Genomic DNA, 22,863 nt, shown 5'->3' on the forward strand with positions numbered 1-22,863 from the left:
ATATAATGTAACCTAATCAGGGGAGTGACATCCATCATATTCACACATCCTGTCCACACTCAAGGAGAAAGGATTATATATTGTATGTATACCAGCGGGGTGGGAATCTTGGGGGCCATCTTAGAATTCTGAACACTACACCTTCTATGTACAACGGTATGGCGATACATGAGTCGTGAATCCTACTTTCATGAAACTCACACCCTAACAAGGACGGTAGATATGCAACAAATAATTACTACTCCAGGAGATAAGTTCTATAATACTGGTATATTCAATGTTCAGAAGCAGCACAAAAGAGGTCACATGGAAACTGGGATTTGTAAGATCGGTAGTAGTTCACCAGGCAGGCAAGTATGGGGAAGGGGGGATTAAGTAGGATTGGCTTGAAATAATATGGTGTGATATTGTTTCAATTACCAAGAATTTGGTTTTGCCAAGGGTTCAGCAAATGTGCTGAGCATTTTGATTTGCTTTAGTTAGACTTACTTATCCCCTTAAAAAAAGAAAATAAATTGTCTTAAAGCCTGGTTGATGGACCAGGTGTATGTGTGTGTCATACATTACATATGACCCATCCACTTAAAGAAACCACGAAAATAACACTGAGGGGGGCAATGTATAATAAATTAACACTCCAGCTGCTATGTAGTCAATGTTTGTGTCCCTTCAAAATTCATATATTGAAGCCCTAATCCCCAGGGTGATGGTATTTGGAGGTGGGGCATCTTTGAGAGATAAATAGGTCATGAAGGTGGAGCCCTCATCAGGTCATGAAGGTGGAACCAATCATGGCTTTTTTATCAGTGCCCTCATAAAAGAAATATGAAAGAAACGATCTCTCTTTCTGCCATGTGAGGATACAGCAAGAAGGTGGCTGCCTGTAAACCAGGAAGAGAGCCCTCACCAGAACCCAACCACGCTGGCACCCTGATCGCGAACTTCCAGCCTCCAGAACCATGAGAAATAAATGTTTGTTGTTTAAGCCACCTGGTCTATGGTATCTTGTTACAGCCGCCCAAACTGACTAAGATACCAGCCCTACGAGAAATGTGCTCCTGGGTTTCCTTCAGAATGTGTGGACCTTTTAGAATCAGCAGTTTCCCTTGAAATCACGTTTCATTTCACAAAGGTGGAAATGAGTCTGCACATACAGGTGTAAGTAACAGGAAAAGTCAAGGCACTTTCTGCATCCCAGAGTACAAAAAACAGTAACCAAGGTTGGACATGAAGCCAGGCCAATCCCAGGGCCTGAGGCAACACAGGCTGAACTGCACCCCACATCCTGGCACTTTCATAACTTGAAAGAGGATTCACGTTTGAAGCTTGAAGCCTTCTGACTCTTTCACCACAATATATAAACATAGACCAGAAAGAAAATGCCTCTAAAAAATACAGTAGCCTTTAAGTTAACTCCAAAATACCCCTTGAGCCACTAGGAACATGACACTACAGACAAAAACACAACCATCTTGGAGGCAATTTGCGTCCACATGTTTCACTTCCATTGCCAAGTCCAACTGTGGAATATTTCCTGGTTACTCAGACCCACTCAAGTCAGTCTGCCTTTCGGAGGCCTTCCTGAGGAGCCATATGGCAGAGGGGAAAGCTCTTTAGATATGACATTAGGGGACCTAGGTTCCAGTCTCAATTCAATTTGTTCTTTCATTTACCCAGGATTATTGGAAGACAAGTGAGTTTTCCACTTATTGAATAAGTGAGTTTTCCAGACAACTGAAAAACTTGCTGGTTACAAGATGTTTGCGCTTTATTGTTTAAATATTGGGAATTCTCCTCAGATATGGTCTATGTTAAGAGCCTGGGCCTAGAGTCAGGATGCCTGGCTTTGAATCCCAGCTCTACCCCATGCTCACTGTGTGACATTGGGCAAGGCATTTAACTTCTCTGTGTCTCTGGGGATAGTCCCTAGTTCATAAAGTAACGGTGAGAGTTAAATAAGTTAACTACATAAAACACTTGGAACAGTAGCTGAGAACAGAATAATCATTCCAATAAGTATTATTGTTATTACTATAAAACAAAATGTAAAATATAAAAGATAAGTGTGGCTTTTCCTCTCAGGGTCATCATAAACAGTCAGCAAAATACTGCATATATATATATATATGTATATACATATACACACACACCCATATACATATACACACATATATGTGCATACTATATACTACTATGCACCCACTCCCACTAAGTATATACAAATACACAGACATGCATATATAAATATATAAAGTCATGCCTTCTTGACCCACTGGAATACAGTGGGAAGACTACATTTACCCTAAATGACCTCAGGAGGTGGTTTTTGATGCCTTGCGTTTGTCTTTTTTCAACATCCTTGCCTCCTCCCCATTGGTCTATCTGCCAGCAGTCATGTCTGGCTGTGTCTGACCATCTTGCCCCCTGAGCTGTTGTTCTATTCCTCTGTGACTGGGAAACCAGATTACAAAGCTTGCTAGAACTGTGGCTAGAATAAGAGTTCAGAGATTTGAATGAGAGTCTTACAGGCTCCCTTATGAACTAAATGTATGGGCTTGAACATCTGGGCATTGTGATATCTATTTTGGTTGATCAGAGAATAGGGTTTAGCTTGCTTTCTAGATCTTGAACATCTTCTAAATCTGTGGGTTTTGGCTACATTCACAGGGCCTTCATGCTTTGGGAGCGCATCTCAGTGACCTCCATGGTGAGAGGCGGGGATGGGCAGGCAGAAGGATTATCCAGTCAGGCTCCAAGCTCTCCACTTCCACTTTAACCAGAGAAGCTCCAATATATGTTTTATATAATGGGGTTCTGCAAATAGTGCCTTTTTTTTTTTTTTAAGATTGGCACCTGAGCTAACAACTGTTGCCAATCTTCTTTTTTCTTTTTTTCTTTCTTTTTTTTTTTCTTTCTGCTTTTTCTCCCTAAATCCCCCTAGTACATAGTTGCATATTTTAGTTTTGGGTCCTTCTAGTTGTGGCATGTGGGACGCCACCTCAACGGCCTGATGAGTGGTGCCATGTCTGCACCCAGGATCCAAACCAGTGAAAACCCTGGGCTGCCGTAGCAGATCACGAGAACTTAATCACTCGGCCATGGGGTTTGCCCCAAACAATGCCATTTGAAAAAAGGGTTCCACTGCTAAATCAATCAATAAAGCTGACAGCTACTGTTCTACAGTGTCGTGTTTGCCAGGTAAATGACATCTGGACATACGTTCTTTTCTGTATGTTTGAAATATTTCTAATAAAAAGAAAAGAGAATCACAAGCCAAACCATCACTAAGAATTAAACATAACAAGAATTCATACATGATAAATGAGACTAGACTTCTACAGAAAGCATTTCCAAATAAGCCACCATAACTATGATTTGTAAAAAAATTTAATGAGATTAGGCTAACCCCATATCCCACCAGAAAGCCACCAAGTTAAAAGTAAATAAATGTAAAATAAGCTATAATTTTGAGAAGTCAAAAATGTTAGTGATGGATACAAATAGACGGAAGCAAATAGCATAGTTGGGAAAAGGAGAATTGTTAACAATGATTTGTTAGTGTTTTTCCAAAACTCACCAAAAGAGATTCCAACAGCTGATGCCAGGTTTCTATTCAGAAACATCCTTAGAGTGAAGATGGACACATTAGCATGATGTAAACGACCTTTCAGAAACATCAAACTCCCTCTTGTTCTAACTCTGTCCTTACTAATTGTATTAGTCAGGATTGTTTTGGCCTCAAGAAACAGAAAAACACAAAAGAGGCTTTTAAAAAGCTTAAACAAGATCAAAGTTTACTCCTCTCTCACAGTTGTGAAATCTGGAGGTAGGTAATCCAGGGCTGGCACAGCACTCTGTGATTTCAGGGATCCAGACTTCTATCTTCTTGCTCTGCCATGAGGGGCTTCCATCCTCAAGGTCCCTTCTGGTCCAAAGTGGCTGCTAGAGCTCCAGACATTATGACATTTCAGACAACAGGAAGGAGGAAGAAGAGGAGAAAGAAATCCCCCTTCCTTTAAGGAGACATTTTTAAAGTTTCACACACCCCTTCTGTTTATATTATATTGGCCACAACTTTGTCACATGGCCACACTTAGCTGCACAGAAGGCTGGGAAATGTAGTCTTTATTCCCTACAATTCTGTGCTCAGCCCAAAATCAAGTAGTCTATTACTGTGAAAGAAGAACAGATATTGGATGACAACAAAAGTCACTACCATGCCAATTCACCTCCTGATTTCTATTTTGACTTCCTAAGTGGACCTACTCAATGGAAATAGAGTGGTAACCCCATTATCCACTCTTCCCCCCATTATAGTTCTAAAACTTAATTGTCAAGTCAATGTAATGCCACAAACATTTATTAATTACCTATTATGACTCATACAATGGAAAACTATTCAGCAATGAAAAGTAACAAATTATTAATATATGGAATTACATCAATGAATCTCAAAATAACTATGCTGAGTGAAAACAGCAAGACCAAAAAAAAAAAATAGACTACATGTTGTATGATTCCACTTATACAAAATTCTAGAAAATGCAAACTAATCTATAGTGACAGAAAGCAGAAACACGGCTGTCTGGGTATGGGGGGAGGAAGGAGGGAAAGATTGTAAAGGAACACAAGGAAACTTTGCGGGTGTAGGATACGTTCATTATCTTGATTGTGGTGATGGTTTCATGGGTGTTCACATATATCAAAACGCATCAAATGGAAAACTTTAAAAATGTGCAGTTGACTCTACATCATTTATACTTCAATAAAGCTTAAAATACTTTTTTAAAAGAGAAGCTTTTACATGCCTGGCACTATGCTAAGCACTGAGGATACAAAATAAGCTATGAGTCCTGTCGCCAAGGGGCTCACAGTTCAGTAAGTTGTTCTGATGAATAAAATAGGCTTATGAGTGTGGATGGAGTGAGTGGCTTCCCCAACACCTGAGCACCTTCAATAAACAGACTAAATCAGGGTGCTCAGTCTACAATCTAATGACCGGATCCTGGCCCATGTGTCAAGCCAAGCCCCAAAACCCAGCCTGAAACAGCCCATCAGGCTTAACCATTTTATACCAAAAAGTAATGTACATGTATACAACACCCTCTAGATTTATTTCTACATATGGGTATGGATACATATGGGGAATAATATTAACGCTTTAAAAGTTCCAAAGTTAATTGTATATTTTTCCACTTTCAGAAACAAAATTCAATGGCATGCTCTCTTCACTTTTCACATCTGTGTTACAGAGCCAGGAAGGATCATATGACAGAGACAAGTAGTTGGCACAAACAAAACTTCAGAAGGAATAGTCTAGAAAGACAGCTATTTGGAATCTGCTGTTTTGAAAGACCAGTACTACTCATGTCTTGACCTCTCTTGGTGCTAGTCTTGTAGTGTGGGCAATGTTGCAAGAGTGCAGGGTGAAGGTCTGGAAGGTTCAAGGTCAGCTCAAGGGCAAATGCTATAGATCAAATTCTTTGCTCTATTTTCTCCCAATTTTGCCCCCCTCATTCCTAGGGCTTATGAAGGTCAATAGGACCTTTCGTTAGAACTAAAATTTGTTGCTCCCTTTTCCACTTTGAGAAAAAAATCATAAAGGAATAGTGGTTGTCAGGGGCTGAGATGGGGAGGGACAGATGAATAGGCCAGCATAGAGGATTTTTAGGGCAGAGAAGATACTTTGTATGATACACTAATGATGGATAATGTATTGTTACACATTTGTCCAAATCTATAGAAGGTACGACACTAAGGGTGAATAGTAATGGAAAGTATGGATTTTGAGCATTGATGCTGTATCAACGTAGGTCCACCAGTTGTAACAAATATACCACTCTGGTGGGGGATGTTGATAATGGGGGAGTCTAAGCATGTGTTGGGAGAGGGGGTATATGCGAAATTTCTGTATCCTACCCTCGATTTTGTTGTAAATCTAAAACTGCTCTAAAAAAATAAAGTCAATAAAAAAACTCGACATGCAAAATTATAATCAGCCTCATTAGAGTTGTATAAATTCTAATAAAAATAACAATGACATATTATTTCCCAACGTATTGACTTTTTTAATTGCAATAATCAAGGTGCTCCTGTACAGCAGGGAAGACTGTATATTGGCATGCTCCTCTGGACAGTCATTTGGCAAGATGTATAAGCAGCCTATTGAACAGTTCGTGACAAGCTACGCATAAAACATTTCCCAAAGATTATACAGTAAAGTATTAACTGCTTAAAAAAGTCATTAGTTGCTGTGTAGAGAGCTTCCTCATAAAAAAGTAACAAGATTAGATCACTTCAAAATCCATATCAAAGAAAGAAAAGTTTTCCCATCACCCAGGAGGCCTTTCCTTTTGGGGCTGTGTGGCCTGAGCATCAGAGTTACATCAAATGTTCTCCACAACCCAAAATACCTCCTCCTCTTATCCACATCAGACACTCTGTATTATTGACCCCTTTAGATTAAGACGCTGAGGCTGAACTGTCCTCTGGGAAAAGAAAGCAAAAGTCCAACTGGCCTATATTGCTCAGAGAGCCTTGAAGGACTGGTGCAAGGAAATGGACAAGGACCACAGGCTTGGTCTGCATGATCACTGTGAACCCGGTGGGGGTGTGACAAAGGACAATGTGAGATGCATGAGGTAATGACAATAAACTTTATTTATGGGAGATATTCTCAAGAGCCAGTACTTATTGTAAAAAAACTAATCTGGAGTGAGGTGACAAATTATTCCACAGAAAATCATCAAATCTTAATTCTTTTCAAATGTTGATGTGTCTCTAAAGATCCATAATTCAAAGCACTCCTTTCACTTTTATTCAATCCCCTAATGAAAGCAGTCTTGCTCTCCTCGTTAAGCCGAATTTATTGGCATTTGAAGTATATTGACTTACTAGTATGTGATCGCCCTAATTAAGCTGGAACTTCCAAAGCCAAGGAACTCTGCTGATGAAAATAATCCCTCCCTAATATTTCCTTTCTGATTGGGCATCTCCCTGCATTGAAAACACGTTTTCAATGCAAACTAGGAAGGGATTTCTTAGTTCTTCTCGCGTTAGTATTTTGGTCTTAAGTTTTCTACTAAAAAGTCAGTTTCTTCTATAAGTCCTATTCTTAATTCATTATGGGAATGGCCTGAGATACCTCATCAGTGAGAAGGCTCAGAGCAGATGTGGGAGGAAGGAGAGAGGAACCAATAACAATCTTCAACATTTGTTTTTTAATGACAAGCAGCTTGACCCTCTTGAATAGAACATTTGAACAAACGACTCACTCCTGAAGCTGATGGAATAATTCCATCTGACACAGAAGTCCCTCATTATAATGTGGTTTTCATGAGCAGATATTTCCAGGGGCAGATGGCAGGAGGTTAGGGACAGGAAGGTGTCAAAATATGGCCATCGAAACCCAACATTGTAAAGCCTACAAAATACTCATGGCTACAAAGTGGAGTTGGCCCCAATTCCCAGTATATCACAGAGGCATTTCATTGCATTTACCATATCACCTCTCTGACTCTCCCAAGCACATCTATAGCCTGCTCTGTGCCCTTGGACAAGTCACTCCCTGCCTCTGAGTCCCATTTCTCATGCATACAAAGACAAGACTGTAGTAGGGGACCTCTACAGTCCATCACAATCTATTCTGTTCTTGAGTCCAGTCCATGGAATTACCTTGATTCTCCTCAGTGGCCATGCTTTGTCTTGGTACCTTGATTCTTTATGACATCACTCTTCCCAAGACTCCTCAAGGAAGTATACTCTGAGTTTTTAAATACCACTTCCAAAATGCTAAGAGAGCACATTTTTAGGTGCAAGTTAAGGGTGGTTCATGGAGAACACTTGGTAAAGGCCTACAGTCTGTTGAATGGGCCTTCTAAACAATGTCTATAGAGAATGGTCCAGAACTAGGGGTTGATTTTGCTGCTCAGGGTACATCTGGCAATGTCTGGAAACATTTTTGTCACAACTCGGGGGATAGGGGGTATGCTCTTAGCATCTAATGCTGCTAAGAGTATTAGATGACCAGCAGAGATGCTGCTAAGAATCCTACAATGCACAAGACGCCACCACCAACAAAGAATTATCCAGCTGAAGGTGTCAGCAGTACCGAGGTTGAGAACCCCTGGCCTAGTCCATAGGATCAGTGGTATAGTGCAGCCAGCTCCCATCAGCTCCCCAGAGTCAACTGTGTACATCTCTTTCCGGTTCACATTCATAAGGTCACTTTGGTAGTTTGAAATTGGCCATTATGGGAGTATTTACACCACTGACATCAGTGCATTCTACAAATCAAGGCAATTTTATTTCTGAAAGCCAGTTGTTAAACATTTACCAACATACCCCTACTCAGAACCAATGCCTGAAACAACTGTTTCAAAACTCAAAACTGCTTTCAGCAAGAAGGCTGGACTGTAGAGAAACTAGAGATGATTTTACCTATGGGTAAGGAGTCTGACCTCATAGCATCCCCATGACAAGGAGGACAAAGAGGAAAGGAACAGCATGCGGGACACTGTGGCAGGTATCTGAAGACTTGCGTGTTTTGTTGTTTTCTTTGCTCACTCATATATACCCTGCCTTCTTCCAAAGAGCATTTGAGGGAACAATTTAGGAAATAAACAACAGGCTTGTTTATGGAAGTCCTCAGAGGAAAAGCATGATGGGATAATAATAATTCAATACATTTAATTTTGAGAACTTGGCATACAAAAATAAAGCTCAACACACAACAGGTGCAAAGCCTGAGGAGCGAGGCAGCCAGTCCTTCTGCACCTGGCTGGCCAACCGAGTGATGTATTTCCTGATGGGTCCTGAAGTCAGCAGAACCGGCCTCCACTAGATCCCCAAAGGAGCCGTGGGGCCAACTCCCACCTTTCAGGGCTTCGCACAGACGGTGGATGCCCTACAGAAACTCAAGCCACATTGGAGGGAAACCCTTTCCCCAGTTTTCTCTTTATTACTATCTTGATATTTACCTCTGGTTGCTATGACAAAATCTGGCATTGGAATTTTTCTGGGAACAAATAGGAAATAGCTGTGGGGGGTGGTTCAAGACCCTTACGTACATTTAGGTTTAGTTATAAACACTCACAGTAAAATAAAGCATTGACTCATTAAACCCAAAACAAATCCAAAAAATATTTTTTTAATCTCCATTCAAAAACTCTCACTTTGTTCCAGAGGTGACCAGCTAGAAAGCTATTTGCTCTCGTAGACAAGGTCACCAGCAAAATGAACTAACAGGGTGGAGTACTGACCAGTTGGGGGTACTGGTCACTCTGTGCCAAGACACACTCTATGTTTAGTATGTTTGATTGCTGGAGCTGGAAGCGCTAACCCCACACAGCAGAAATTTTCCATTGACTAGAAGTTGGTCATTTTGTCCAGCCTCACTGAAGAAAAAACCAGGGCTGCAGTCGTTCAAACTCCAGCTCCAAGGGTCTGGAAAATCTTACAAGGGCATGCAGGCCTGGGACACACCTCGGACCAAGATGTGTTAGGGTGTCTCTTTGTTTTTATCTATCTTTCTCTAAGACCCCTATATCTGAAATTTTGTTCCTGAATTTCCACCTTTCACCTAAGCCCAAATTAGTCTCTCAGTTCACATCCACTAACTCGTCTCCTAGGGTCAGCCTTAGATGTGGGAAGAAGCAGCTGCTGCCCTACAGAGTGATTTGAGGAGAGTGAGAAAGCCCTCTCCACCCTATATGGGCTGGCCAGTGTGACTGGGCATCCACAGCATGGAAGGCTGCTATCAAACACAAAGGCTACAAGGAGACATATTAAAGAAATATCCTATGAATCCTTCACATGGCCATCTGGCCCAACCTATTTTTCCCATCCTATCCCTTAATGTTCCCCACAAACCTCCTCCACTCCAGTCAGGCTCATACCTCACTGTCTCTTTCATCCACCACAGATGCCTCAGAAATAAGGATAAAAATATGTTACCATACAGCAATTTTTCTCTCTCAGAATTCCTCTAAAGAGAGAACAGATTTGTTTGGAGGAAATATTTAGGGAAGCCACTTGGGGGGGAGAGGCAAGATCTCAAGAGTTGTTCAAAGAGCAAACAGTAGTGACTGAACTACTATTCATAAAATAAGGAGGGAAGGAAAAGCAATAGGCAGCAGGAGGCTGGGCCTGTGTAGGAGGAGACCACAGAGGGAAAAACTACAAGACTAACTACTTATCCAGTGCTTCCCTCTCCTGGCACTGTTCCAATCTCTTTATGTGTATCAACTCATTTAACTCTTACAACAATCCTATGAAGTTGTTAGTAATATCTCCATTTCACAGATGGGGAAGAAAGGCCCAGAGTGGCTCAGTAACTTGCCCAAGGTCACTTGGCTCACGAATGGTGGGGCTAGTGAGCAACTGTCTGCCTCTAGAATCTGTGCTTTGAACCACTCTACTCAACTGCCTCTGTGGGTAAGCCTCTGGTCACAGTTGAGGAAGAACAGCAAAGCACAAGGCCACAAGGATGTTATCCAATATGGGAAGGTGCCAGTGTAAGACACATCATTATTTTATGTGTTGCTATGAAATTTCTGAAAATTAGACTATAACACACCACCACAGTGAGACAGATTCTGGTTCAGAGATATCAAATATTCAAATAGGAAAAAGTGCATCTTAGAGATGATGACAAACAGTATTGAAGGGGGATTATGAACCTGTTTGCCACAGGGTGTACAGTGAAACCTCATTCAACTCTTCTTCAATCCCCTGTGAAGTCTACATTCCTCCCTAATGCTTTTGTAAGTGTAGATTCTTGCAAGGAGGTGGTGGCAGGGACAAACTTATAGAAGTGTCATTCGTGTGTGCGCGTGTGTGTGCGTGCACGTGTGCACTCATGCATGAGGCGTGGGCGAAGAGACACAGGGCAAAGACAATTTTAGAAAGTTCAAAATTACCCTACATTTAAGTTACACAAAGAAAATGTAACTTCATTATTTTCAATAATTGGTCTAATCTTTCTCCTGAGCCTTCCATCTTACTATGTAGAGTCAGAAAATTAAATGTCATCCAATCCAATAATTTAAAGTTCCTAGGTAATTCAGTCCTGCCGTTTTCCTCCTCTCCATTTCCCATTCCTCTCCAAGATGGTCCCTGGGGGAAAAGTTCAGGTCCTCACAGGACTCACATGCCCCTGAGGTCTGCCCATGTTTCCCATTTGATCTTCATCCTAGGCAGTCCCCTCCGGAGCAACCCCCTGGTAAGTCATCAGCCAGGTGTACTCCTGGCCCACGTAGCACTCTTGCTCAACAAGCCTGGGTGCGACTACAGAATCTTCCCCATCGCAGTGTCCTGCGAGCCACTACCCTGACGTCAGCATATCAAATAAGCTAATGCCATCCTAGATCTACTAGTGACTCCCTAACTGCTGGCAGTTACCTGTGCCCAGGAGACAATAACCACCTGAAGGGGAAGCAAAAACATTATATAGACATGCAATTAGTACCAACTGCATTAATAAAGATCATTATCACCCACTGAATATGTCAGTGTGTGTCTAGTCCCAGTTCTAGTAAATATTAAACCATCTATCTTCCCTAAGGGAGAGAGGGGAACACCACTGGCATGAACATGTGCTGTTTGGGTCAAATATTCTTCTATCTGACTCTCCCAGGATAATCTGACACAGTAAAGGCAAGCATTGAGTATGCGCATGTTTCAGGAGTGTATCCAGAACTCTGGGTTGGCATGGCTAGAGAAGTGAATAGGCTGAAGAGCTGATACTGCTGAAATCTCATCCATTTCCAGAAGTCTGGGATGAGCCCATGAAGATTTCAAGAGAGAGCACCTGGGAGCATATCTTTCCCTCTCTGTAGACTGGAGAAGTCTTCCCAGGCCAGTGGATCTTTCTCCACAATCTGACTCTTCCTCTTCCTGTAACATCTACCATCTGTCCACCTCAACTGACCCTCCCTCTGGTCAAGAAGTGGAGTGTTTTAATTCCACATTTTCCTTTTAAAAAAATCTTCAGAGGGCCAAATCTCAAAAAAAAAAAAAAAAATCCATGTGCAAAAGTAAGCTTCAGCAGAGAGACTAGAACAGGGAGGAGCAGTACTGCGCCTAAGCCCAGGAAACAGGGGCCTCCTGGGCGCCGCACTTCTGGTCCTCCACTGGCTGTGCCCCTTTCCACTGGGAGAAAAGGATGTGAGCCCATGGAGATGTGCCCACTTGGAGCCTGTATTTCCTCTTCCAGACCATGCGTTGGGTACCAGAGACCCTGGAATTCCCTGCAGGAGTGATCCAAGCCCACTTCTGCAGCCTTCCCCAGGCCAGTTCTCTCAAGGGCAGGCCACACTTTCAGTAGGCAGCTAAGCCCAAGAAGCGACCATGGGGTGGCTGTTGGCAGGGATGGAGTGTGGATGTGCAGATACAGGTGCGTGCACAGCCCCCTCATGTGGGACTGCCAGAGAAGGGGACAGGCAGCAGGCTGTGGCCAGGAGTCCACACTCCCTGAGCCACCACACTCTGCATGGCACTCCAGGAGTCCACAAATTCTTAATTCAAACCTGCCCTCTGTGCAGCTATATTTGTCAAAGCATGAGGATGGAACATATTTTATTTGTTTGTCAGCTTGATTTATAACTTTCAAATATTTAGACGTGGTATATGAGCCTCCAATTTTACACTTGCCAGGGCCCCACAAAAGTTAGGGGAGGGCCTTGGGAAGGGAAAATGGTTTGTTTTTTTTTTAAAGATTAATGCCTGAGCTAACATCTGTTGCCAATCTGCTTTGTTTTTCCTTTTTCTCCTTCTCCCCAAAGCCCCGCAGTACATAGTTGTATATTCCAGTTGTAGGTCCTTCTGGTTGTGCTATGTGGGATGCTGCCTCAGCATGGCTTGATGAGTGATGCCATGTTTGCGCCCAGGATCCAAACCCATGAAGTCCTGGGCCACCAAAGCGGAGTGCATGAACTTAACCGGTCGGCCACAGGGCAGGCCTGGGAAAATGTTTTTTAAGGGAAGGATGGGGATACTCTTTGGATCAAAAAAGACCAAAATTGTTTCTTTGCTGTGTGGTGCTTAAAACAGTGTCTGGCACATAGTAAGTACTCAAATATGTGTTGAAAGGGAAAAGAAGGAAGAAAGGAAGGGAGGGAAGGAAGGAAAGAGAAAAGGAAGGATTTGTGTTAAACCATTCACACTTTCAGGAGTTTGTGATACGGAGTCAGAAAGACCAGAATTCAAATCCTGTCTCTACCATTCCACCTGTGTGTCCTTGAGCAAGTTATTCAACATCACTAATCCTCAGTTTCCTCATCTGGAAAATGGGGAAGCAATGCCTATCACATAGTGAGAACACATAAATATTAACGATCTTATTCTCGTCATCATCATTTTTATTATACACTCCACCCCCTCAATCCCATTTAACTTATAACTCATATTCTGAGGGCCAATTTGTTTCAAACAATCTCAGGGAGGCTATTGCTACTGATGTACCCAATGCAGAGACAGAAATATTTCATGATCCCTATTTCAGTTCTACCAACATCCTCAAATGCCCCCCTACCACCATAGCAGGTGCCGCTCATGCCCCACCCATACTCCTGGGTACATACCATTTCAATCCTCAGCAGCCTGACTTCCAATTGCCAGCACCAGCATTCCTTTGCATATGGGCATCCTCAGTCCTCCAGAGCCCACTTTGCCACTTGAATGGCAGGACAAAAGTGCTGGAAAATTAATGCCCAGGAAGCAGCCTTCAACCAATGTGGGATGGGAATGGGTATAAATACCCCAGCTCTCTCCCGCCTAGGGTGAGATAACTTTGAGGTGCACATTCTATACTGAATCCCAGCAGGATCACATTCCAGGCAGCCTCACTGAGAACTTGCCGGATACTGAACCCTTTGGTCGCTATACAAGTATGCATGAGTATGGCCATGCCAGTTACTATGGCCAGTGCTCCTTCCACCTGTTCAGTGTTCATGCCTTACTACTTGTTAAATATTTTGAAAACGACCCCTTCACATTTAACAAATAAGTTGCTCTCATAATTGCTTCTTGAGAAACATCAATATTCTATAAAACTAGATCCAATAGCAATTTCACCTAATAAACTAATATATATTTATTTATTTTTCCTCCTTCTTTCTACAGTACATGACATTAAAATTCAATAGTTAAGTGGAGAATAGACAATAAAACATCATTCAATGTTTCCACTCATACCAGCAAATACCACAGATTTTTTTTGTTGTCGTTGGATATTTTCCCATATGTTTAAGCGAGGTACCATGACCCCACACCAAGTATCAAATAGGGCATCTGCTCTCAAACACTTTTGTACTTGGCAGTGACCTCAGGGTTTGACAAATATGTTGTCTCCATGTTTTTATTTATCACACAATCCTTTGGATGGTGACACATTCTGAGATTATAACAAATATATTAAGATCCCAATATGAACATAATGTAACAAAAAAAATGACCTAGATCTAGAGTGGGCAAGCGCCAACCCAAACAGTGGTTAAACTGGGCAGCTGTTTGCAATTAGGTCCCATTAACACGTTTTAAACACAGCATTGCCGGGAACCTCTTTGAAGTGTGTTGCTCCGTGAAGGTTTTTCTTGAAAGGGGTTTCCTAATGGGAACCAGTCAAAAGTCACAGCTGAATAACTTAGCTTCCTATTTTGACTTACGTGCCATGTCGAGTTCACACTTTTAATTCATTTTCCCCAGTTATGTGTATAAATATTTCAAACATGTGATGAAATGTCTGGGAAGGCACCTTTGCTGAAAAGAACATTTGTAAAGCCAGGAAGAGGAAAGAAAAGGGCAGGGCTCCTGTGCCCTGATCTGCATTCTGTTGAATTGCCAGTCTCTTTTCCTCAGCGCTGAGGAGTCCATTCCGACTCCCAGTGACCCTGTGTACCCCAGAGCCGAACCCTGCCCAGTCTTTCTGCACCATCCTCTCACCTTCTGGAGCTGTATCAGACAATGCTTCACTGCTTTTCACAGGGCTTCCATGGCCAATTTTTTCGGAAGTGGGTGGCCAGGTCCTTTCTCCTAATCTGTCTTGGTCTGGAAGCTCCGCTGAAACCTATCTACCATGAGTGACCCTGCTGGTATTTGAAATACCAGTGGCATAGCTTTCAGAATCACAGTAACATGCAGCTGCCACAGCATCACAACCGACAATCAGGTGATGTAGTTCCCTAACCAAGAGATGAACAGGGGCTGTGGTGGTGAGAGCACAAAATCTTAACCACTAGAGCACCAGTGCTGGCTTGCCTATCTCTGCTAGAAACATAAATTGCAAAATAGTATTTCTTTATTTAATACACATATAAGAGCACTGTCTACTGAAACAAAAGCTCCATGAGGGCAAGAACTTTGCCTCTTTCATCACTGTATCCCTAGTTCCTAGACTGGTCCACAGCAGGCCTACAATACATATTAGTTGAATTAATGAATGGGTGAATGTTTACTGAATAAATAAACAAAAGCATGAGTAAAGTAATAAACTGAATGAATTATACACGTATGTTTGAAAACACACACTAAAGTCCCTAACCCACATACATATGTGTATGACACAAAGGTACCACACACATACTCAGAGAAAGGGAGAGAATTGTCTTAATTCTAATTATTTTGCTGGTGCTACCTATTTGGGGATGATTTGGGACTTAAATCTCAGCTTCATTTTTCATATCTGACAAAAAGATGAGGGATGCAAATGGTGGAATGCACCTAGAATGGTGCTTGGCACATGTTGAGCACTTAAAAAATATTTTTTTTTCTTTGAGGAAGATTAGCCCTGAGCTAACTACTGCCAGTCCTCCTCCTTTTGCTGAGGAAGCCTGGCCCTGAGCTAACATCTGCTGCCAATCCTCCTCTTTGTGCTGTGGAAGACTGGCCCTGAGCTAACATCCGTGCCCATCTTCCTCTACTTTATATGTGGGACGCCTACCACAGCATGGCATGCCAAGCGGTGCCACGGCCGCACCCAGGATCCGAACCAGCAAACGCCAGGCCACCAAGAAGTGGAATGTACGAACTTAACTGCTGCGCCACCGGGCCGGCCCCTTAAAAAATATTTTGAGGACTAGCGAGTGAAAAAACAAAATGGTGCTTGTTCCATAATCCCTGACTAGAAGTCAGGGAAACATCTCAGTGTTTCACTCCTTATGTATTTCCTAAGCCTTGTACACTGACCTTCCTGCATGACCTTCTCACTCACAGATACTAGGCCCAGCCACACAAGAGAGTTTTGGAGAAGAGGCAGGGAGCCATCTTCCCTCCCTCCCATCCCTGTCTCCGAGACAGAAGGGTCTGCGGCTTTGTTGCAGGTGAGGCATATAGGAGAAGCTCTGGAGCTGGTGGGAGTTCTACTAGGAGGCAGTGGCTCGGAAACTGGGGTATCTGTTAAAATGCCAATCCCTGGCTCCCAGCCCCCAAAGGCTCCAACCCAGTGGCTCTGGGGTGTAACTCAGGAATCTGCATAGTTAATACCACCCTGGTGACTCTGATACAGATGATAAATTGTTAGAGATACAGGCTACTAGGAAAGCATTCTGGAAGGAGAAAACTTTTCACCCCAGAGCGCCTCCAGGAAAGTACTTTTCACATCTGCTTGGGTGATGCCACCCTGGAACATCTCTTCAGGGAACATCTTTCAGGGAATGTCTTCTCAAACATTCTCTATACAAGATTTCAACTGACTTTAAAAGAGAATGCTATCACACATATTCTTTCTTTTCTGTGATGATAGGGAACACACACATACACACAATCCAGCAACCAGATTTTTCAGTTCCCAAAAAATCTGAAAACTGAGGAAAGAGCCCTTGAGCACAACTTGGGAAGCCATCCACTTCTCCTAGGCAGAAGACCCACTTTTCCCTTTAGGGAAAATCCAAGGTTTGGATGTATCACAGAAACAAAAAGAAAGATAACTAGAAAATAGTAGTTGGAAATGTTGATGCTAAAGAAAAGCAAGGAGGAGGAGGAGAGGCCCTGACATCTGGAAGGAAAAGAAACCTGAAATTGCCCAGGTGACAAGGTCTCAGGGCAGAAGGGAGGGCTGAAATGGTGTTAGAGTCCATTAAAGCATTGGAATGACAAGATCCTGCAGCTTGGTAATTTAGAGACTTGTAACGTATCTGTCCACACAACAGCTAATTTCAGAGTCAATGGTGTACTCCTTGAAGACAACCTGGAAACCTGGAAAATCCAAGATAAACGGTCTGTTAGCATAAAGGATCTCAATGGTTTAAATCGTCCATCTATCATGCCTGCATGAAAGGCTTCCTCTGTAAACAGAGGAGCAAGACCACACTGCCTTGTATCAAGACCTGCTCAGCTTGTTTAAAAGGGGGCATTATTTTCCACTGGGCGTGTGGTTTCTTCACAATTTCACACATATGCACACATACACCCTGCCTATCTGTGCACACAGTAGCAAATTCTTTTGGCAGGTTCTTGAGCAATAAGGGGCTTAGCCTTTTTGTACTACTTTGGGAAGCTTAAAGCTACAGACTAGATGGACACATCTACAGTACCAACTGGTCAGACTTCCATCTCTCTCTAAGCCAGTCATCAATATCTCTTCCCTTCCCACTGCCCTTCCACCCTGTAACCATCAGTCTATTTGTTCTTGAACCTCCCTGAATAAATATATTTATTTTTTGTTTACTTGCCATCAAATACGGTTTTAAAAACTTAAGTGTTAATTGTATCTAAGCATTTTGTGTCAATTACATAACATACGAGATTCAAATCTATTTCTCTTGACTCCCAACCACTAGGCTCATGGCAAAGGTCTTATGACTATATAATGGATATGGGGAGTTACTCATAAATGTTGGGAGGTGAGAAAGGAGAAGGGATCACATTCAGAACATGCTAGTTTATGCTGTAGTAATAAACACTATCAAAATCTCAAAGCCAAAAAAGGCATCTTTCTCACTCCACTACATTTCCATCACTGCTTGGCTGAGGGGGCCTGCTCCATCTCTCCTTAGTCCAGGACCCAGGCTGAGGAAGTGGACACCAATTCACACATTGCCAGGCATGTGGGAGAGGAGAGAAAGCTCTGCACAATCTCACACCAGCAATTACATGCTTGGTCTGGTGGTGACACACATCACTTCCACTCACATCTTATTGTCCAGAACTAGTCATATGGCCAACCACTAGTCACTCAACTACAAGGGGGCCAGGAAGTGAAATCCTACCCTGTGCCTGGAAGTCAGAGAGCCAGAAAGATTTGGAGAACAGCACTAATGACCACCAAGACAGGAGGAAGGAAGGGAGAAGAACCCAGCAATTGACTGCTGTTGAGGAACACACATTGAGAAATCTTACCTGTTGTCACTGACTATACCCTAGTCCTGCCTCAACAGCATCTACCACCACCTAAAAATCCTGCAAAGCACAGGGTACACCCCTAAACATAATCTAGCCTTCATCCCAACATTTAAAGAAATAATCATTCACTTCTGTAAGACTGAGGTTTGGGCAGCAGATAGCTATTTCTGTGTAATTTCAAAAAAATTTAAAAATTATATAATTAAAACAGAAATCTTAAGTCTTCATTTGCCATGAATGAAATAGGCATTCTCATACACTACTTTTAGTAAAAAAGTTGACCCGGTCTTTCTGGAACATTATGGATTACGTGTTGAAAGAACATTTAAAAGGTTCATTACCCTCTGACCCTGTAATTCTCCATCTAGAAATTAATTCTAAGGAAATAAGCAGAAATGTAGATAAAGATTTATGCAAAAGAATATTTTCTATAGCACTATTATTAATGCTCCAAACTGGAAGTGGCACAAATGTCCAATAAAAGAGGACCAGTTAGATAAATTGTACTACATCCACATGCTGGAATATTGTGTAGCTACTGGATGCAATGGCTCAGCAGGCTGGTGTGTTAATACAATGGACTATTATACTGACATTAGGAATCACAATTATGAGGGTTATCTAGGAATATAGAAATAACTACATGAAGTAACAATAACAGGAGAAAATAGAACTCTTCATAATACACACGTTAAAATTATATATGAATTAAATCAGGCCTATGTTAAATTCAGAAGGGACAGGGGCAAACACGTGATGCTTCAGGGGCTTGAGTTTTCCTGGTGATTTCAAATTTGTGTCCAGATGTTTTGTTCAACTCTCATTTAGTTGATGAACGGAGAAAAACAAGGAGAAGGAGGAGAAAGGGAGAGAGAGGAGACAAAAAGGGAAAGGAAGAAGTGAAAAAGGAGAGAAAGTAGAAAGGAGAACAGATGGAGAGGAAGATGATTTGGAAAGCTCACTGCAGTTACTACCATGGCATCCTAGGCAAAATCGTGAGTAGGCTCCTCCTCTGTGAGCTACGCAAGTACAATGGGATTTTAGTCCACCAAAAAGTACGAATTTTTGTTGTTCATTAAATACACGGAAGGTACAGAAAAGATCTTCAATAGCTCTACATCACACTCACAGACATTTGTCACTTAGGAGGAGTTTGAGCATCAAAGCAGTGTGATCCCTTGGAAGGTTCACCAACTACCCAGTGAACTGGCTGGGTGTTTCTGGGGTATGTGGTGTTTGATCTGGCCAATTCCCAGCTGTTAGTCTCAACAAGCAAGGCTGAGTGACAAGTCTGGGTCTGGGCTTAGTCAAACTTTTTGTGTGCCATCTTTGAGGATGAAACAGAGGACCTAGAAGCTAGTATTAGAATACGTTTCCAAACATGCAAGAAACAAGCGTAACTCAGTAGGCTACCAACAATGAAATAACAACACACATGGATGCAATTAAAGACTGACAATATCAAGTGTTGGTGAGGATGCGGAGTAACTGGAACTCTCACACATTGCTGGTGAAAGTGTAAAATGGTACAACCACTTTGGAAAACTCATTGGCTGCTTTTAATGTAATTCCACTCTTAGGTATATACTTAGAAGTAAATGCAAATGCCCACAAAAAGACCTGTACTAGAATGTTCATGGTGACATTAATCATAAGGGCTCACATTTCTTCCATCTGTCTCCTTTCTCTGGAATGACTGACTGCCCAGGACATGGTTTTCTCATGGCAGAGTGGAGGAGCACAAGAGAATAGAGGAAACTTACCATGCTTCTTGAAGTCCCACTCTGAACTGGCATATGGTCACTTCCGTCTTCTTTCTGTTGGCCAAAGCAAGAAACATCACAAAGCAATTACTGAGTGTTTACTACAGGCCTGCCTCTTCTCATGCATTCTAATCTTCACAACAATGCAGGGATGTGGGTACAATTATTATCCCCTTTTAGAGATGAGAAAACTGAAGCTTAGGGAAGTTAAGCAATTTTTCCAAGGTCACAAGGCTAGTAAATAGCAAGAATTTGAGTGCAGAATCATACTCCAGAGTCCCCCACACTGAACCAGGAGATAGAAGATCCTAAATAGCTTATACCCTACTTGCACAGCTATCACAAAAGCCTGTGAAATGAGTTGGGGCATAAATTTTTAAGTCGCTTGAAAAAGTCACTTAACCTATCTGGCTTTCGATTTCTTCTTGTGTAAAATGAGAGCTATACTGGATCTCTAAGCTCATTCCAGGTATAAATTCAATGCCAAGATTCTGTGAACTCAGTGGAACATTTACCATTAATCTGACAACAACTGTAAATAAATAATTTGCTAATCACTAAAAGCATGCCTGCAAACTATCCCTGATTTTCATATGAGGAACCATATTCTTGGAGATCACAGTGAGATGATGAAATCGCTTTATGTAGAACAGATACCAATTTAATTCCCTTTTTTTAAAATACTGAATTTTGCTTTCTGGTTGATCCTAAAAGCACTAGGAAAACGTGACTCATTGTAAAATCAGATAAATTCCTCTATTAATGGAGGATTTTGCTTCAATTTTTAACTGCAAATTTCAGTTCCCATGGAAGCAGCGTTACGCTGCTGGCACATGGGTCTTATCCTCTGCATTCTGCACCTTCTCCACAGGGAAAAAGGCAGAACAAGGTAGATACCCAGGGGAGAGCGGCCTCTTGATGTTCACTCAGGCAAATCCCCTTCCAATAAGAGCAAGAGTAAGGGCTGAAATTGCCTCTTGTCTATTATGACTTAAAATAACCTCCTAACATTTTCTGAGGAATTTTTAAAAGAATTCTTCTCTGGTGTCCCCAAATTGACTTACAGACTTAGAAAACAGAGACAATTATACCTATTTACATCTCCATGATCACTTGGTAATATACTGTTTTGTAAAACAGGATGGATGGATGGATGGATGGATGGATGAACAGACAAATGGATGGATAGATAGACAGGGAAACACAAACACCGTACCTCTGTTAGGAATGCTCTTTCCATCCCACTCTACCTCTTTCACCTAATTAACTCCTACTCACAAATCGGTTCTCAGCTCAAGGATTGCTTCCTCGAAGAAGCTTTCCCTGATCCCCAGTCAAGGTCGGGCTCTTTCATCGTGTCCTTTTGTAGTGCAGCATTCCTTTCTTCAGAGCACTACTCTGTGTATAGTTATGCATTCATCAGTATCATCAGCTAGACTTTAATGTTGATCTTCTCATCTACGCCGTAAATTCCATGAGACCAGGGAGTGTGTGTGAGCTAAAAAAAACAACGAACGAACAAATAGACAAATGGATAGGTGAATGTAGGGACAGCAGGTTATGAGCTTGGAACTTGATTATAAAGACCTTTCTACTATAATCATAGAATTGTAGTATTTGCGAAAGGAAAGGAACTTTAAGGTCAAATGATACTCATAGAATGAAAGAATCTTAGAGTTTTATAGTTTTGAGGAACCTTTGGTTGAACCTCCCACACAAAGTAGTAATCTCTGAATTGTCATGAGATTTGACCTGTATGTACAGAGTTTATAACTTCTGTAAGACTCTCTTTTTGAAGTAGACATTTAATCCCTGGGAAATGTCATTTGCTCTGGTACCCTGAAATCCTATTTGATTTAGTTCACATAAGTGACAATTTTATGCTAAAGGATTATTTTACTCATGATTTTTCAATCAAGTTATAGGTCTACCTAGCTCAATGCAATGTAATAGGTGGTGTGTGTGTGACACACACACACGTATATAAATTATGTGGAAATCTGATTTTCATCAATGAAATCATTTAAAGAGCACCAAAGTATTTTCTTATATAAAATAAAGAATATTTTAGACTTTAGAATCTTTGACTCATAATTTGTACTTTTAGAGTCTAGATTTTTAATCTGAATTTTCTGAAAATGAGACCCACATACAAAGGTACCTTTAGTACTGGGTTTTACAATGAAGAGATTCCTCAGAAAAAAAGACTGTGGGGCATTTCCTAATAGCACATGCGGATTAAATTGGTTCTGTCTAGTACATTCCAGAAGCCATATGGAGATGACCTTCAGGTTTCTCCCTTTTTCTGCTTCCTTCTCAGGTTAGTGCAGGGTAACGCAGAGATTCTGTCTTCATGCAGTCTCCACTCATAGTCTCACCACGCCAGCTAACTACAATGATCTTCGTCTGTATGTGCCTGTGAGGATAGCTTGTATGGCACCTGGAGGATTCATCTCTGAGTGCTCTTAGGGAATTAACTCACCAGCTAGTCCCCCAACCTGATGCCAGTCACACAATTTATAACAGGAAAGAAAAATAATGTGGCAGACATCATTAGTTGCTCCCTCGTCTTCCTTCCTTGCTTCCTGACTGTCCAGGCAGCATTGTGCCCAATTCCAGAAGGTGATTCATGCTGGTCTATAAGCCAAGCACACCAATCCTCTTCCCCTTTGCCAGTGTTGGGCTAGGATGGGCATGTGAACCAGTTCTGATCAATGAGATGTGAAGGGAAGGCTGCTGGGGGAGTGCTAGGAAAGATTTTCCT

General features: G+C 41.8%; 1 long non-coding RNA gene across 15 annotated transcripts in view; it reads right to left on the reverse strand.

Annotated features, from left to right (window-relative positions):
- The window catches only part of LOC103549867 (uncharacterized), a 95,297-nt gene that overhangs the window by 60,327 nt on the left and 12,107 nt on the right, over window positions 1–22,863 (reverse strand). For 8 of the 15 annotated variants that reach the window (XR_011530389.1, XR_011530388.1, XR_011530384.1 and 5 more), the window contains 2 exons: window positions 20,100–21,597; window positions 8,284–17,190 (listed from right to left, as the gene is read on the reverse strand). This is a non-coding gene — a long non-coding RNA (uncharacterized lncRNA). Of the gene's footprint in view, window positions 1–8,283; window positions 17,191–20,099; window positions 21,598–22,863 lie in introns of those variants that run through there. The other 7 variants (XR_011530393.1, XR_011530381.1, XR_011530390.1 and 4 more) reach the window with 4 other exon arrangements.

This window comes from Equus przewalskii, chromosome 20, assembly GCF_037783145.1.
Source record: "Equus przewalskii isolate Varuska chromosome 20, EquPr2, whole genome shotgun sequence".
NCBI classification, from domain to species: Eukaryota; Metazoa; Chordata; class Mammalia; order Perissodactyla; family Equidae; genus Equus; species Equus przewalskii.